We start from the raw sequence: 17613 nt of genomic DNA on the forward strand, positions 1-17613 counted from the left end.
CTCTGCATTCAGTTTGGAAACTCAGTATTTTTTAACATATAGTTTTACTTTGAGATATAATTGCTGAATTCTCTTTAACTGCTCTGTTTAGTCTGTGCGATGTGTGTGCAGCTTGTAGTGATGTGTGCTAATGAGTGGCTGCTTGTAATGCGTGTGTGTGGCTTCCTGTCAGTCTAGGTTATTCTCTCTCTTTTTGCATCGAACAATCCTTTCCACTATAGATAGCACCTTTGCCCCTTCTGTGTCCTATCATATACACTGACCGTTGTAGTACGCTGCATTTAGTTGCCCTATTATTTTCGTTGATAGTTTTCAACACTCCTTTTAACTAACAGCTGTAGTACCCTGCCTATAACACTCAATCCTTTTCACTAACAGCTGTAGTACCCTGCCTATAACACTCGATCCTTTTCACTAACAGTTGTATTACTGTGCCTTTAACACTCAATCCTATTCACTAACTGTTGTATTACCTTGCCTTTAACACTCAATCCTTTTCACTAACAGCTGTAGTACCCTGCCTTTAACACTCAATCCTTTTCACTAACAGCTGTAGTACCCTGCCTATAACACTCAATCCTTTTCACTAACAGCTATAGTACCATGCCTTTAACACTCAATCCTTTTCACTACCAGCTGTAGTACCCTGCCTATAACACTCCATCCTTTTCACTAACAGTTGTATTACTGTGCCTTTACCACTCAATCCTTTTCACTAACAGCTGTAGTACTCTGCCTTTAACACTCAATCCTTTTCACTAACAGCTGTAGTACCCTGCCTATAACACTCGATCCTTTTCACTAACAGTTGTACTACTGTGCCTTTAACACTCAATCCTTTTCACTAACTGTTGTATTACCCTGCCTTTAACACTCAATCCTTTTCACTAACGGCTGTAGTACCCTGCCTATAACACTCGATCCTTTCACTAACAGTTGTATTACTGTGCCTTTAACACTCAATCCTTTTCACTAACAGTTGTATTACTGTGCCTTTAACACTCGATCCTTTTCACTAACAGCTGTAGTACCCTGCCTATAACACTCGATCCTTTTCACTAACAGTTGTATTACCCTGCCTTTAACACTCAATCCTTTTCACTAACAGCTGTAGTACCCTGCCTATAACACTCGATCCTTCTCACTAACAGCTGCAGTACCCTGCCTATAACACTCGATCCTTTTCTCTAACAGTTGTATTACCCTGCCTTTCACATTAAATCCTTTTCACTAACAGCTGTATTACCATGCCTTTAACACTTCATACTTTTCACTAGCAGTTGTATTAATTACCGTGCCTTTAACAAGCGATCCTCTTCACTAGCAGTTGTATTAATTACCGTGCTTTTAATACTCAATCCTTTTCACTGACAGCTGTAGTACCCTGCCTATAACACTCGATCCTTTTCACTAACTGTTGTATTACTGTGCCTTTAACACTCGATCCTTTTTCACTAACAGATGTAGTACCCTGCCTATAACACGCAATCCTTCTCACTAACAGCTGTAATACCCTGCCTATAACACTCGATCCTTTTCACTAACAGCTGTAGTACCCTGCCTATAACACTCGATCATTTTCACTAACAGTTTTATTACTGTGCCTTTAACACTCAATCCTTTTCACTAACAGCTGTAGTACCCTGCCTTTAACACTCGATCCTTTTCACTAACAGCTGTAGTACTCTGCCTATAACACGCGATCCTTTTCACTAACAGTTGTATTACTGTGCCTTTAACACTCAATCCTTTTCACTAACTGTTGTATTACCTTGCCTTTAACACTCGATCATTTTCACTAACAGTTGTATTAATTACCGTGCCTTTAACACTCTATCCTTTTCACTAACATTTGTATTAATTACTGTGCCTTTAACACTAGATCCTTTTCACTAACAGCTGTAGTACCCTGCCTATAACACTCAATCCTTTTCACTAACTGTTGTATTACTGTGCCTTTAACACTCAATCCTTTTCACTAACTGTTGTATTACTGTGCCTTTAACACTCGATCCTTTTCACTAACAGCTGTAGTACCCTGCCTTTAACACTCGATCCTTTTCACTAACCGCTGTAGTACCCTGCCTATAACACTCGATCCTTTTCACTAACAGCTGTAGTACCCTGCCTATAACACTCGATCCTTTTCACTAACAGTTGTATTACCCTGCCTTTAACACTCAATCCTTTTCACTAACAGCTGTAGTACCCTGCCTATAACACTCGATCCTTCTCACTAACAGCTGCAGTACCCTGCCTTTAACACTCGATCCTTTTCACTAACCGCTGTAGTACCCTGCCTATAACACTCGATCCTTTTCACTAACAGCTGTAGTACCCTGCCTATAACACTCGATCCTTTTCACTAACAGTTGTATTACCCTGCCTTTAACACTCAATCCTTTTCACTAACCGCTGTAGTACCCTGCCTATAACACTCGATCCTTTTCACTAACAGATGTAGTACCCTGCCTATAACACGCAATCCTTCTCACTAACAGCTGTAATACCCTGCCTATAACACTCGATCCTTTTCACTAACAGCTGTAGTACCCTGCCTATAACACTCGATCATTTTCACTAACAGTTTTATTACTGTGCCTTTAACACTCAATCCTTTTCACTAACAGCTGTAGTACCCTGCCTTTAACACTCGATCCTTTTCACTAACAGCTGTAGTACTCTGCCTATAACACGCGATCCTTTTCACTAACAGTTGTATTACTGTGCCTTTAACACTCAATCCTTTTCACTAACTGTTGTATTACCTTGCCTTTAACACTCGATCATTTTCACTAACAGTTGTATTAATTACCGTGCCTTTAACACTCTATCCTTTTCACTAACATTTGTATTAATTACTGTGCCTTTAACACTAGATCCTTTTCACTAACAGCTGTAGTACCCTGCCTATAACACTCAATCCTTTTCACTAACTGTTGTATTACTGTGCCTTTAACACTCAATCCTTTTCACTAACTGTTGTATTACTGTGCCTTTAACACTCGATCCTTTTCACTAACAGCTGTAGTACCCTGCCTTTAACACTCGATCCTTTTCACTAACCGCTGTAGTACCCTGCCTATAACACTCGATCCTTTTCACTAACAGCTGTAGTACCCTGCCTATAACACTCGATCCTTTTCACTAACAGTTGTATTACCCTGCCTTTAACACTCAATCCTTTTCACTAACAGCTGTAGTACCCTGCCTATAACACTCGATCCTTCTCACTAACAGCTGCAGTACCCTGCCTATAACACTCGATCCTTTTCACTAACAGTTGTATTACCCAGCCTTTAACACTCAATCCTTTTCACTAACTGTTGTATTACTGTGCCTTTAACACTCGATCCTTTTCACTAACTGTTGCAGTACTGTGCCTTTAACACTCGATCCTTTTCACTAACTGTTGTATTACTGTGCCTTTAACACTCGATCCTTTTCACTAACAGCTGTAGTACCCTGCCTTTAACACTCGATCCTTTTCACTAACAGCTGTAGTACCCTGCCTTTAACACTCAATCCTTTTCAGTAACTGTTGTATTACTGTGCCTTTAACACTCAATCCTTTTCACTAACTGTTGCATTACTGTGCCTTTAACACTCGATCCTTTTCACTAACAGTTGTATTACTGTGCCTTTAACACTCAATCCTTTTCACTAACAGCTGTAGTACCCTGCCTTTAACACTCAATCCTTTTCACTAACAGCTGTAGTACCCTGCCTATAACACTCGATCCTTTTCACTAACAGTTGTACTACTGTGCCTTTAACACTCAATCCTTTTCACTAACTGTTGTATTACCCTGCCTTTAACACTCAATCCTTTTCCCTAACAGCTGTAGTACCCTGCCTTTAACACTCAATCCTTTTCACTAACAGCTATAGTACCCTGCCTTTAACACTCAATCCTTTTCACTACCAGCTGTAGTACCCTGCCTATAACACTCCATCCTTTTCACTAACTGTTGTATTACCCTGCCTTTAACACTCAATCCTTTTCACTAACAGCTGTAGTACCCTGCTTTTAACACTCAATCATTTTCACTAACAGCTGTAGTACCCTGCCTATAACACTCCATCCTTTTCACTAACAGTTGTATTACTGTGCCTTTAACACTCAATCCTTTTCACTAACTGTTGTATTACCCTGCCTTTAACACTCAATCCTTTTCACTAACAGCTGTAGTACCCTGCCTATAACACTCGATCCTTTTCACTAACAGTTGTATTACTGTGCCTTTAACACTCAATCCTTTTCAATAACTGTTGTATTACCCTGCCTTTAACACTCAATCCTTTTCACTAACAGCTGTAGTACCCTGCCTATAACACTCGATCCTTTTCACTAACAGTTGTATTACTGTGCCTTTAACACTCAATCCTTTTCACTAACAGTTGTATTACTGTGCCTTTAACACTCAATCCTTTTCACTAACAGCTGTAGTACCCTGTCTTTAACAAGCAATCCTTTTCACTAACAGCTGTAGTACTGTGGTAAATAAAATTCCTTTACCTGGACTTAATTTGATACAGAAACATAATAAAATAGCTCAGTAAAATGAGAGGCAGAATCCGTGGTATTAGAGATTCGGAATGGGCTTTATTCCAGTGATCGATTATAATCGGTTGCTCCAAGTTCCATCACCACGGAGGTTCAGGAAGTGAAGTACATACTTTATTGACAAGAAGTAACTTTTATAGTACATACATTACAATGAAGCGAATGCAGTAGGCGTAAAAATTGATAAGGAAAATGACGATTTATCTGCGTAACCAAAAAATGGGTGGAACAAGGAGTAAAAAGGAACGTAATTGGTTATGATGTCACATATAGGTGGATCTATAAGATAATACTTGGCATAGATGCGCGCGCAGCAGTATGACGTGTGATTGACGTGCAACTAGGGGGTGAAGGGGACTTGACATTTAGCTCTACATGTGGAGACAAAAAGTCTGGGGGGTCAAGTCAACCTAATCCCAAATCATATCTAACATCCTATGTTTAAAGAACTATGTTATCCACAAAAGAAGGACTCTCGGACAGAATCTATTCTATACTGACTGTGCGTACGTGTACAAGCGTCTAAGTGTCTACACTAAATGCGAGGGGGTAGAAATATTCCATGGTAACAGGACTATGAATTACTTGCATGAGGACAGAGAAGCCGGGCCTTTTGCTTGGTAACTGGAAGAATGTTTACTTAAACTACTAGGCAGGAATGCATCGGCTGAGGGGGAAGCAGATAATTCGAAGGTGAAATACAGTTCTTGGCAGAGAATAGGCTGATGTCAGGCTTCGTGAGCCGCGCAGAGAATGAGACAAAGTTCATGGTCACAGATGCAGGCTCAGACTGGAGCTTTCAGAGGCAGAAGGCAAGAAGAGTTTGATGACAGAATCAGGGCCTACTTGCCTGGACTGCAAAATGGAGTAACTGAGCCATATAAAGCCGGTGGCCTTTCATATTTAGGAATGGAATATCCGGCCTATTCATGGCGGATCTGACAGAGGACATGTTGACGGTGGACGCACATGTATTTGCGTCTTCATAACTGGAACTGGAGGAAACATACATGTACTTGTAACATGCACATAGAACCGTTGGGGTCCAAGATAGGGGACATAACTGACCAGAAAAATCCATATTTCCACATTCCCTCCTTGTCCCCTACTTGCCCGTCAAGAGATATCAATCTTCATTAATCCATTGATCTGTTCATATAGCATCATTTGTTCTTCTTTCTTCTTCCGTGACGAATGAAATCTTGGTGGTGGAATACACGATGTGGCACACAGACCACAGATCGCTGGTCCACATTGTAGACATAGACAGCAACTGAATAGTATGAGAAGGCCAATACCTAGGAAGGATAGAACTCTCCATCCCCAGGCTGATATCACACTCCAAAACCAACTGGACCAAGTCCAAGTGCCTGGGTTCTGGTGTATCTGGTTTACAATCTTATGAAGGCGAGTTATGGCTTTATATACTGATGGCGAATTTTCTGGTATGAATACGCAGCAGCTTGATCCGATGACCCTACAAGCTCCGCCCCTATCAGCCAGGATGACGTCAAGGACAAGACGATTTTGAAGCACAACAATCCGCATAGCAGACTGCTCTTCTGTTAAATTGCCTAGGGCGGAAATAGTTTCATTCACTACTGCTTCAAGGGTTCTAGTTAATCTACGTATCAGTTTACTATTAGTAACAGTACCTATATAGGGAAAGATGCCTTTATTGAAATCTGTGTATTTTTCCCATGCTGTTTCAGTGTAATCGACAATTGGGAGATCTCTCCGCTCTCTGTTGTGTACTAAATGAATATTTCTGTAATAATCAGGAGGAGCTAGGAAAACAGGTGGCAAAAGGAATGCAATGTAGCAGGTACCATCCCAATCTAGAGGTAGACGCATATATGCAGTCTGACCACATATAAAGTAGGAGTGGCGATAAGCTCTAAATGAAGATTTGCCTTGATCACTGAATTCTACTGTAGTAGTGCATTTACTATGGCCCATATGTATGGAACCAACCTTTCTTACACACAATTCACCCTTCGCTGGGAATACTGACATGGTGGGTAAGACTAGTTCAACTTCGGATACGACATTTAGAATCATGAGATTAGGTGTAAAATTACCTAATCCATATACTTCATTTTCTAGATCAGTTCCTGTTCTTTTGGGGCGACCCTCCTTGTCAGGGTAGCAGACCTTGAGTAAAACTAGGTTCAGGTTTCCCCATACCCACTGATCTTGGTAAACTGCCGTGTCTGAGTCTATGGAATTGATTAAACTAAACCATGCTCCACAGGAGCCATTATGTGTAAATGGGTGTGGAAAGAATGGCAGGACTCCTTCATAATTCTGATAGGGAGGGAGTCGACCACACACCCAACAATTGGTGGCATTACTAGTCTGATGGGAATGATGTAACATACTAATGAAAGTGTTATTGCGCAGCGCAAGTCTATAAGACAATTCATGCGGAGGTAAGTCACTAAAAGAATGTTCAGCAGTAACATTATAAACATGTCTAGAAATAGGGTAATATATGTGCAACAATATACTTGCAGTAATTATTAAAAGAAAAACAAGATTATTAATGTCACTATGCAATGGCTACGCAGTGATTTACAATACGCCTGTCGTTTCAACATTTTTCGCGACTGTCCATGATTCAGGTCTAGAGGATACATGTCAGAGACAAATTCAACCGCTTCACCTTGGAGAGGACTTAAACAATCAAATTGTCTGACGTTCTAGGCCTCAATTTTACTTTATAGAGTTCGGTTTCAGTCTTTTCAACCAAAGGAAGTTTTGAATCAGTCTGTGAGGGAGTGCAGGGCACAATGTCTATATCCGAGGATAGTCCATGAAATTTCTTGATATGACTTGAATGAATCCAGCCCTTGCGGCCCTCGATCTTCACGGCTGTTCTTGTGGTCAGCAGAACCAACTTGGGTGTCTTCCACCTGGGCTCCAGCTGAGTCTTTCGGTCGAAATTTCTCACAAATACGAGATCACCCGGGACTACGTCATGGGGTTTCACCTCAGTGTAGTCGGGAAAGGCTGCAGCTACCTGTGAACGACAAGATTGTAGTGCAGACATCAAGGAAGCCAAGTAATCTGTCAGCATATTACAGTCAACATCAGTTATTTTGCGTGGTACAGGCGTCCCCCACATATTTGGTGGTCTGCCGAAGATCACCTCATACGGGGATAGCCCTGTTCGAGAGTGTGCTACCATTCTCATGTAAAAGAGTGCAACTGGTAACGCTACTATCCAGTCGACACCTTTCTCTCTGCATATTTTGGACAATCTGATTTTCAGTATCTGATTATGTCTTTCTACGAGACCTGCTGCCTCGGGGTGTCGGACACAGTGGAATTTCCACTGATATCCTAACAGAAGTGAAACGTGTTTCATTAATTCGGATGAGAACGGCTGGCCGTTATCTGAGTAGACAACACGTGGTAAACCGTATCGTGGGAAGAACTCTCGAACCAACTGTTTGGCAGTAGTCGGGGCAGTGTAATCTGAAACCGGGTATGCCTCCGTCCAACGGGACAGAGCGCAGACAACTACGAGAACATATTTGAATCCTCGACATCGTTCCATCTGGATATAATCCATCTGGAGAACTTCAAAAGGGTGATCAGGAGGATGAAATCCACCCTGTTCTACGGGAACGCTTTTTCCTGGGTTGAACTGGCAACAGATCATACAGGTACGGACTTTTTGTTTGGCTGCTGCTCGTAAATGTTTATTGAACCAAATGTGTTGAATGCTGTCTAGCATAGCTTTTTCTCCTAGATGCGCTGGACTATGTATAGTGTTAATTATAACTTGGACCATTGAATCAGGAAGGAACCATACAGACTTTTCCTTCATCATCCATCCTTGATCCGTTTGGATCCCTCCTAATTCAGTCCATTTCTTTATTTCGTCTGGTGTAGCATGTGTCTGTATGTCAATTACGTCAAGGGTAGGATCTTTAACTGTCATACAATGTGTCGGTGTCGGGACTATTGTCTTTGTTATGTCGGATGTTTGAGTTTGAGCAGTCTGTTTAGCTGTTCTGTCGGCTAGATCATTGCCTTGGGAAATGATATCAGTAACTTTCGTATGAGCTTTACATTTCATAATTGATATTGCCGTGGGTAGATGTATTGCATCTAATAAGGCATGAATGAGGGGTCCGTGCTGAATGTGGGCACCGTGGGAAGTTAAATAACCTCTCTCTCGCCACAGCACGCCGAAGTCATGTACAACTCCGAATGCATAACGTGAATCAGTGTATATGTTGACTTTTTTATTCGTGGCTTGAATACAGGCTTGTGTCAGAGCGATGAGCTCTGCGGCTTGAGCTGACAAAGTATTTATACGATTAGTTTCGATGACTTCAGTATCTGTGGTGACTGCGTAAGCAGCCACTAACTCTCCTGTACTTGTTCTCATACATGAACCATCTACATACAATGTCAGGTCTGGATCTGACAATGGGACATCTGTCAAGTCCTGTCTGGGTTTCGTCGTGATTGTAATAACTTCAATACAGTCATGAGCTAGTGGGTCTGTTCCGATTACTGGCAAAAGTGTGGCAGGATTCAATGTGTTACAGCGTCTGATTTCTATATGTGGCTGAAACAATGTAAGTTCGTACCCTGTAAGTCGCGCTATAGTCAAGTGTTGTGTTTGCGTTCTATTTACAAGAACCTCTACTGCGTGTGGTACTTGTACTGTCAATGGATGTCCTAACACTATGGCATCGCTTTGTCTGATTGCTAAAGCTGTCGCTGCCACTGATTTCAGGCATGCAGGTAAAGCCTGAGCTACGGGATCTAATGTACTAGAAAAATAAGCACATGGTTTGTGTGATCCTGCTTGTTCCTGTGTGAGTACTGACAAAGCAGTACCTTCGCGTTCTGTAACAAAGAGTGTAAACTGTTTTCTGTAACATGGCGTTGCTAAAACAGGTGCTTGACATAAAGCTTTCTTTAGGCTTTCAAAAGCTTGTGTATGTTCCTGAGTCCAAGGGAGAACAGTCGATGTGGCTGCCTCCTGTGTGGTTAACTGAATGAGTGGTTTTGCTAGAAATGCGTACTGAGGGATCCACTGCCTGCAATATGAAGTGAGACCTATGAAAGCCCGTACTTCCTTTTGTGTCTTGGGTATTGGCATGTTAGCTATTAACTGAATACGGTCCGGTGTAAGCTGCCTTCCCTCCTTGGACAGCGAGTGTCCAAGATAAACAACTCGCTGGACACAGAATTGCAGCTTAGAAGGGGACACCTTGTGCCCCTTTTCGGCTAGAAATTTTAAAACTGTCAGTGATGCTTTTTCACATTCCGGTTCGCTTCTTGCGGTGATCAGTAGATCATCGACGTATTGGAGCAGAGCAGTGTTAACTGGCATGTGGATACTATCTAGTTCTCGTTTCAGTGCTTGGCTATAGATGCTGGGGCTTTCTGTAAATCCTTGAGGTGCGCGTGAGAATTTAAAGCTACGTCCATTTAAACTAAATCCGAACAAATATTGGCTTTCCGGATCTATTGGGACGCTGAAAAAAGCATTCTTGAGATCAATTACAGTAAAGAATGTGGCTTCGGAATCAATGGCTGTCAGTAATGACGAGATATCTGGGACCACAGGGAATTGTGGCACAATGCATTTGTTTAATTCGCGCAGATCAATAACCAATCGATATACTGGCGGGGCCTTTGGATCTGTTCGCTTAAGAATCGGAATTATCGGTGAATTACATACATTGGAGTCTGTTTCCACAACTACGCCTTGGGTAATGAGCTCGTCAATGATTTGTAGTAAAGCCACTACAGCATCTGGTGGTAACTTGTATTGTCGCATTCGTGGTAGCACCACTCCTGCCTTTAATGTGACTCGATATGGTGTAATATTCATGCAACCAACATCAGTAGGGCCTTGTGCCCATAGATGTGTAGGTAAAGTCTGCAGTCGGGGATCCATGTCTCTAGACACATAGTGACCTTTAAAATCACGTAAAAACAACCTTACTCCTTCCGGAGAACAACATATTATGGCTCCTAGAGCTTTCAATGTTTTTATTCCTAGCAAGTTTTCTGGACATGATTTAGTAAGCAATAAATCTGTAGTTCGGGTCAGAGGTCCTATCGTAAGTGGAAGAGGCTGTGATACTTCATTAACAATAGGTTTTCCTGAAAAACCAAGGGAAATATTCTGAGAGCCTGAGAGGGGTGCCCCTGGAACTTCACTACGTTTTATAGTTGTTCGACTTGCCCCTGTATCGAGTAAAAATTTTCTATCTTGGCCTAATAATTCACTATGTACATAAGGTCCTTCTTGATCTACAGGAATCTCGATAAGGGGTAAGTCAACTTCCCTCTCTAGGCTAGTTCATGCGTAACGCTGATACTCAGGATATTCATACTGGGCGGTCTGATACATTTGTCGTGTTGTTGTCTGTGTGGCAGCAACAGGCAGCGCTGGTGCAGCTGGCACAAACTGTATAGACTGTTGTGGAGCTGGCATGGCCTGGGCATGCTGCAAAGCTCCTTGTTCATTCTGATCTTGTCTGAGTGGCCGTGATCTTTCTTGTGTTTTACCTATGGCGATATTATGTTTTAAAACTGGACAATCGTGTACGTAATGACCTGGCTTTTTACAATAATTACATGTCCCTTTTACAGGTCCTGCTGAATCGGAATGTGTCATACCCTTTTTATGTCCTTCAGCTGGAACTGTCTGGGAAACTAGCATTTTCATTTTCGTGTCTTTCATGCGTCTGTGTTCATGTTCTTGTTCCTCTCTAATTCTATTGTGATGGTACTGTAACATTTGTAACATTTGTGATGGAGTGTTACCTTGCCAGGTACTCTCGAATTTTAATACTCTATTCTTTACTGGGGGCAGGGCATTTTCTACTAATTTTGTTACAAACAGATGTGGGTATGATTCGCTACTTGCTTTTATGCCACTATTTATACCAAAACATTTTTCAAATCGGGCATAGTAATCACTAGTGTCTTCATCTTGCTTCTGTTTACAGGCTGAAATTGTACCCCAATCTTCTTTTTTCGTAGTTAATAAACGTGGCAGTACCTGTACTAATAAACCTGGTAGTGCTTTAGTTTTATCCCCAAGTCCTGCTCCTGCAGTTCGGGCCTTTTCTTCCGCTTCTAACACTGACCATTCTATCTTTTGGTCTCCTACCTCCCACTCTTTTTCCTTGAGTTTCTCATAAATACCAGCAGGCATCAATACCTTTAATATTGTCATAATGTCGGGATAGGTATACTCTCCCATGAGTAACATGTCTTTAATTTCTCGGTGAAAACCCGCTGGATCTTTGTCATGACTGGGTACCACTTTCTTCATTTGTAACAATTCTATTTTTGATATGGGCGTATATACAAATACGCGCTTAAACTCGTTGTCCTCGCCTTTTATTGGGTGCACTTCTCGTAAGGGATTCTGTCTATCCATGTGATACGTGGTTCTTTCCTTGACGGGCAATGAGACATGCTCTGCGCATACAAAAAGAATATACTGCTTTCTTGATTCTAGAATTTCTTTAATTAATTTAGTACCTGCACCTCTCCATTTATTCATAAGCAATTCAGTCAATATGTCAGGTAAGGGACCAGGGTCCGAACGCTGGCTCCGATATAGTATAATGAGTTGTTGAATCATATAAATCCCAGCTAACCTCTGTTCATCTGGGGTGAGATTCAAAAATGTGCGTACTACTGTATCATCACTATATTTTCCGGGACTGTCCACCCAATGGACAGCTGCCCTGGCTAAATCTTGTTCATCCATAGAATCGAGAAAATGATAACCCCTTCGTTCTCGGAGTAGTTTGTCGGCGGTTTGGAACGAATGCTCGTTAGACCTGATGTTAATTATAGGTATTTGGAAATTCCTATTATTATCTGGACATATCGGACGTATCGGGTCAATAGGACATCTATTACTATTACAAGATCTTCCTCTTCCTACATAGGCTATGGTGTCTGACTGTCCTGTGGGCAGTCCTGACCCTTCTTCCTCGCTTTGTTCGAACTCGTCTACCTCTAATCTCTCTTCGTGTAGGCGTTCTATTTCTTTACGGATCTTTCGGCACATGGCTATTATACAATTTTGCTTATCATGTTTCCCTTCTGATATATTCTGGCTCCATCTGGTAAGAATTTGCATTGCTTCCGGGTCTACCCCCGGTCGGTCTTGATTTCTGATCACGCAATTTATGAGGAAACGTAACAGTTCCCCCTGTATCTCTACTTTCTGGTATTCCATAGCTCTGTTAATACATTCTGGATCTCGCCCTGTTTGGACAAAATGATATATTTTATCTAGATGCGCAGTCATTCCTGGTAACTTCCCTAAATACACTGCGGCTCGTCTGATACGCAATGATGCCAGGGTCATTTCGTCCTCTTTACCGGGCACAGGGTCATATCTGCAATCTATAAGAAGTTCCTTCAGCGTACGGGCACTTATGAGTTTGGGTGTACGTGAATGTGCTGACTCTTGAAAAGTAAGTTTATTCATTCTGGGTGGCGTAGAAAAAATATTGGTAGCACCTCCCGTGGCCCCATCTGGGGTGTCGGGTGTGAAAGGATTCGTCGAACGTGACACAGCAACTACAGGTGTGGACATAGCTATAGAAGTAGCTGTAGGGACGGATGTAGAAACAGATGTGCTTGCCGGAACTTGTGACTCGATTTGTTGCTGTAGGGATATGGGTACTGGATCTTGGCGTTGGATCTCCCTGGTATGCGGTCTATGTGGGGCGGAATTAGCATACTCGGGAGCTGCGTCATCTAAATATGAGGAAAGAAAAACATCTTCTGCGGTTCTAGGATGCCCCTTAGGATGTACCTTTATTGGGAACAATGGGGGTGGCAAGTCTTTCGGTATCTCTGGAGTAGCCTTAGGTAATCCTTCGGCCAGAAGGGGATACATACCATTCATAAGGGCATTTCTTTGCCTATCTACTTGTTCTGATTTCACTCGGATACCTTCCTCAATTAATAGATTTTCTCGAACTTTATTTGAACTCTCTTTGTTCTTTTCTTCCTGTCTACGTGCTTTTTCTGTGCGTCTATGAGATTCTTTACGCCATAACTCAACGGCGTCTTTCTGTGACTGTCTGACTTTCCTTTTCCATAACTCTTCTTCGACTTTCATGATGCACTCCGCATCCCAGGTTCCCGCTGCGGGCCACCTCTGACTTTCTGGTAATCCCTTGGTGTAGTCTACCCATAAATCAAGAAATAATATAGCGTCTAAGCCATGTTTATGATACATGAAGTGCCCTGGAGTATCCCTAGGAGGAATAGGGACGGCTTCTTCGAGAACCCCTTTTCTAGTAGTGATCTGTCTTAGTTTCGAAAAGAACGGCATATTGAGAACTGACCTTATACTTGATTTTGACCAACTGACCTGATACTTGATTTTGAACAGACTTAATACAATAAACACGATAAAGAACAGTCATTCATACCACAATATGCAGGACGTTTTTAAACACATTAAACATTAAACATTAAACCTTTAACTGAAACAACAATGATGATCGTCTGCATAACTAATCACCAAGCTTAATTCTTGACAATAACTAGATACTTCGGAATACTTGATATACTGCTAAACAGTACAGATACACTGCTAAAACAGTGCAGACCGGATTTGTGTACCCAAACCCGTCTTGACCGGCACAACCTATGTGCACGTCAGAAAATGCCTCCCCAGTAATGGTACTCACCGGGTAGCTTCGGAAACGGAAGGCCTCGGTAACTTGAACCGGACTGGACTTGACTCGATTCGTCGGAAACTGGACTCGACTTCGAACTGGTGGGCCTCTGTATACCTCGGATCTTGCTCTCTCAGCTAGGCTCTGGTCGGGATACTTCGCACTTCTCACCGCCTCGTCTGGGTGTTGATCGCAGTCTCAGTCGCCCCCGCTTGACCGGAGGGAGATACAGGAAATCCTGCTGGTACGCGTTATTGTCCGTCCAGCTGTGGCAGGAGACCGGGCCTGCAACTCACCGCCGGCGCGTGAGATGAGAAAGTGTCCCTATTCGGGCGCCATTCATGTGGTAAATAAAATTCCTTTACCTGGACTTAATTTGATACAGAAACATAATAAAATAGCTCAGTAAAATGAGAGGCAGAATCCGTGGTATTAGAGATTCGGAATGGGCTTTATTCCAGTGATCGATTATAATCGGTTGCTCCAAGTTCCATCACCACGGAGGTTCAGGAAGTGAAGTACATACTTTATTGACAAGAAGTAACTTTTATAGTACATACATTACAATGAAGCGAATGCAGTAGGCGTAAAAATTGATAAGGAAAATGACGATTTATCTGCGTAACCAAAAAATGGGTGGAACAAGGAGTAAAAAGGAACGTAATTGGTTATGATGTCACATATAGGTGGATCTATAAGATAATACTTGGCATAGATGCGCGCGCAGCAGTATGACGTGTGATTGACGTGCAACTAGGGGGTGAAGGGGACTTGACATTTAGCTCTACATGTGGAGACAAAAAGTCTGGGGGGTCAAGTCAACCTATTCCCAAATCATATCTAACATCCTATGTTTAAAGAACTATGTTATCCACAAAAGAAGGACTCTCGGACAGAATCTATTCTATACTGACTGTGCGTACGTGTACAAGCGTCTAAGTGTCTACACTAAATGCGAGGGGGTAGAAATATTCCATGGTAACAGGACTATGAATTACTTGCATGAGGACAGAGAAGCCGGGCCTTTTGCTTGGTAACTGGAAGAATGTTTACTTAAACTACTAGGCAGGAATGCATCGGCTGAGGGGGAAGCAGATAATTTGAAGGTGAAATACAGTTCTTGGCAGAGAATAGGCTGATGTCAGGCTTCGTGAGCCGCGCAGAGAATGAGACAAAGTTCATGGTCACAGATGCAGGCTCAGACTGGAGCTTTCAGAGGCAGAAGGCAAGAAGAGTTTGATGACAGAATCAGGGCCTACTTGCCTGGACTGCAAAATGGAGTAACTGAGCCATATAAAGCCGGTGGCCTTTCATATTTAGGAATGGAATATCCGGCCTATTCATGGCGGATTTGACAGAGGACATGTTGACGGTGGACGCACATGTATTTGCGTCTTCATAACTGGAACTGGAGGAAACATACATGTACTTGTAACATGCACATAGAACCGTTGGGGTCCAAGATAGGGGACATAACTGACCAGAAAAATCCATATTTCCACAGTACCCTGCCTTTAACACTCAATCCTTTTCACTAACAGCTGTATTACCATGCCTTTAACACTTCATACTTTTCACTAGCAGTTGTATTAATTACCGTGCCTTTAGCACTCGATCCTTTTCACTAGCAGTTGTATTAATTACCATGCTTTTAACACTCTATCCTTTTCACTAACATCTGTAGTACCCTGCCTAAAACACTCGATCCTTTTCACTAACAGTTGTATTAACCTGTCTTTAACACTCAATCCTTTTCACTAACAGCTGTAGTACCTTGCCTATAACACTCGATCATTTTCACTAACAGCTGTAGTACCCTGCCTATAACACTCGATCATTTTCACTAACAGTTGTATTAATTACCGTGCCTTTAACACTCGATCCTTTTCACTAACATTTGTATTAATTACCGTGCCTTTAACACTAGATCTTTTTCACTAACAGCTGTAGTACCCTGCCTATAACACTCAATCCTTTTCACTAACTTTTGTATTACTGTGCCTTTAACACTCAATCCTTTTCACTAACAGCTGTAGTACCCTGCCTTTAACACTCGATCCTTTTCACTAACCGCTGTAGTACCCTGCCTATAACACTCGATCCTTTTCACTAACAGCTGTAGTACCCTGCCTATAACACTCGATCCTTTTCACTAACAGTTGTATTACCCTGCCTTTAACACTCAATCCTTTTCACTAACAGCTGTAGCACCCTGCCTATAACACTCGATCCTTCTCACTAACAGCTGCAGTACCCTGCCTATAACACTCAATCCTTTTCACTAACAGCTGTATTACCATGCCTTTAACACTTCATACTTTTCACTAGCAGTTGTATGAATTACCGTGCCTTTAACAAGCGATCCTCTTCACTAGCAGTTGTATTAATTACCGTGCTTTTAATACTCGTTCCTTTTCACTAACAGCTGTAGTACCCTGCCTATAACACTCGATCCTTTTCACTAACTGTTGTATTACTGTGCCTTTAACACTCGATCCTTTTCACTAACAGTTGTAGTACCCTGCCTATAACACGCGATCCTTCTCACTAACAGCTGTAGTACCCTGCCTATAACACTCTATTCTTTTTACTAACAGCTGTAGTGCCCTGCCTATAACACTCGATCCTTTTTACTAACAGCTGTAGTACCCTGCCTATAACACTCAATCCTTTTCACTAACTGTTGTATTACCCTGCCTTTAACACTTGATCCTTTTCACTAACTGTTGTATTACTGTGCCTTTAACACTCAATCCTTTTCACTAACTGTTGCATTACTGTGCCTTTAACAATCGATCCTTTTCACTAACAGCTGTAGTACCCTGCCTATAACACTCAATCCTTTTCACTAACTGTTGTATTACTGTGCCTTTAACACTCAATCCTTTTCACTAACTGTTGTATTACTGTGCCTTTAACACTCGATTCTTTTTTACTAACAGCTGTAGTACCCTGCCTTTAACACTCGATCCTTTTCACTAACAGCTGTAGTACCCTGCCTTTAACACTCAATCCTTTTCACTAACTGTTGTATTACTGTGCCTTTAACACTCAATCCTTTTCACTAACTGTTGCATTACTGTGCCTTTAACACTCGATCCTTTTCACTAACAGCTGTAGTACCCTGCCTATAACACTCGATCCTTTTCACTAACAGCTGTATTACCCTGCCTTTTTCACTAATCGTTGTATTACCCTGCCATTAACACTTCATACTTTTCACTAGCAGTTGTATTAATTACCGTGTCTTTAACACTCGATCCTTTTCACTAACAGCTGTATTACCCTTTTTTTTTACTAACCGTTGTATTACCCTGCCTTTAACACTTCATACTTTTCACTAGCAGT

The 17613-nt window shown here is 41.9% G+C and overlaps 1 protein-coding gene across 2 annotated transcripts in view; it reads left to right on the top strand.

The window, feature by feature from the left end:
- Nucleotides 1–17613, top strand: part of IFT81 (intraflagellar transport 81) — an 872384-nt gene that overhangs the window by 106673 nt on the left and 748098 nt on the right. The window lies entirely within an intron of this gene.

This window comes from Triturus cristatus, chromosome 11 (genome assembly GCF_964204655.1).
Source record: "Triturus cristatus chromosome 11, aTriCri1.1, whole genome shotgun sequence".
Lineage (NCBI taxonomy): Eukaryota > Metazoa > Chordata > Amphibia > Caudata > Salamandridae > Triturus > Triturus cristatus.